Raw genomic sequence first — 2,210 nt, forward strand, 5'->3', positions numbered from 1 at the left:
GTATTCAAAATAAGTTACATCATAACAGCAAATTTTGATTTCAATTTGATCTTCAGCTTTGCTCGGGTGGTCACCGCCGAAAATGATACCAGCAGAGAATAGTGCCTACTTTGGACTCCGGAGGACGCTCCGGTCGAATAAAATTCGTCGCCGCACGAAGTTGACTGTCTACAAGACGCTGATTATACCGGTGGTCCTCTACGGCCACGAGACCTGGACTATGCTCGTGGAGGACCAAAGCGCCCTTGGTGTTTTCGAACGGAAGGTGTTGCGTACCATATCCGGTGGAGTGCAGATGGATGACGGAACGTGGAGGAGGTGAATGAGCCACGAATTGCACCAGCTGCTGGGAGAACCATCCATCGTTCACATTGCAAAAATTGGGCGACTACGGTGGGCTGGGCACGTCGTAAAAATGCCGCACGACGACCCAGTGAAAACGGTTCTAGAAAGCGACCCAACAGGAACAAGAAGAAGAGGCGCGCAGCGGGCAAGGTGGATCGACCAAGTAGAAGGTGACCTACAGACCCTTCGCAGACTACGACGCTGGCGAACTGTGGCCATGGATCGAGTAGAGTGGAGACGACTTCTTCGGACAGCAGAGGACAACAAAGCTTTAGCCTGATTGGTAAGGTAAGTACGTCGAAGACAAAGTATCTGTTAGCTGAAGGAACCGAGCGGGCTAGGGCTCGCATAGGCAGAAGCGTGACAATCGACGGCGATGAGTTCGAGGTGATGGATGAATTTGTGTACCTTGGATCATTGGTGACGTCGGATAACAACTGCAGCAGAGACATTCGTCAGCTTATTATTGCCGGAAGTCGTGCTTACTACGGACTCCACAAGACCCTGAGGTCGGGTAAACTTCACCTCCGTACTAAATGTACCATGTACAAGACGCTGATAAACCGATAGTTCTCTACGGGCACGAGACGTAGACGATGCTCGAGGAGGACCTGCAAGCACTGGGTGTTTTCGAACGACGAGTGCTTAGGACCATCATTGGCGGGGTATGTGAGAACGACGTATGGAGGCGAAGGATGAACCACGAGCTGGCGCAACTCTATGGCGAACCCTGTATCCAGAAAGTTGCGAAAGCTGGACGGGTACGAAGAATGCTGGACAACAATCCAGCAAAAATAGTGTTTGCCTCGAATCCGGCCAGTACAAGACGAAGAGGAGCACAGCGAGCAAAGTGGTTAGACCAAATGGAGCAGGATCTTGGAAGTGTGGGACGGTCAAGAAATTGGAGACAGGCAGCCACGGACCAAGTGAATTGGCGATACATTGTAATGCAGGTGCAATCCTGAGGGATGTCGAACCAGGATAAGTAAGTAAAGTAAGTAAGTAAGCGTTAAGAAAATTATGAACATCAAAAAAGAAGGCGATATAATGTAAAGAAGGAGACTATCAGTTCTGAAAAATCATAAGCTAAAAATTCCTCAAGGCTAAAAGTCCCAGATCAATGGGAAGTTTTCCAAGTCAACGATTTATAAAATAAGATGAAATTCAGGATCATATTTTTTCTTTGAATAAGGTCTTATTTGTTTAGGACACTGAATGGTAAACTTTTTATCAAATCCGTAAATTTTGATATTTTTTTATAGGTGCGATTGATGGCGATACTCGCCTTGCCGTACTCGAAGGTCTTTCTTCACTATCCAAGTGAACTAGCACCGAAAAATGCACTCTCTAGAAATGCTTCACCAATCACACAACATTCTTCTAAGTCCCTTTTTACGGGATGACTTTGTTGTTCTAACGCACCGATTCAGTCATCGAAGGACCAAAGAAAAATGGGACACAAAAACCGGCCGTACTGTACTCTTCAACGTGTATATTGTTACTGGGTTATTTACAAATTGTGTAGTTCCCTTATCTACTTATACAAATGTTGACCTTCGGCTATCGTCGTTAAAGTTAGAGATGAACTAGCCTTAGGCTAAAAATCTCTCTCATAAAGGTATAAAAAAAAAAAAAAATATCGTCGTTAAAATATTCTCTCCCTCTCTGTGCTCACAAATTCAATTAAAACTACAATCCATGTTATTTGAAACTGTTGCTATCTACAAATTCAAAATTCTTATGTATTAACTGTAACAGCGATTTTAAAATATTGTCAAAGAACTACAATATTGGAAATCTTTTATAGATCAAGATTTTGTAAATGTCTTCAATCGAGATTACTCCGCTACCAAACATGTTCTTTG

This window comes from Ochlerotatus camptorhynchus, unplaced genomic scaffold (assembly GCF_037179485.1).
Source record: "Ochlerotatus camptorhynchus isolate MF236.1 unplaced genomic scaffold, CSIRO-AGI_Acam_v1.1 ptg000539l, whole genome shotgun sequence".
Taxonomy (NCBI): domain Eukaryota; kingdom Metazoa; phylum Arthropoda; class Insecta; order Diptera; family Culicidae; genus Ochlerotatus; species Ochlerotatus camptorhynchus.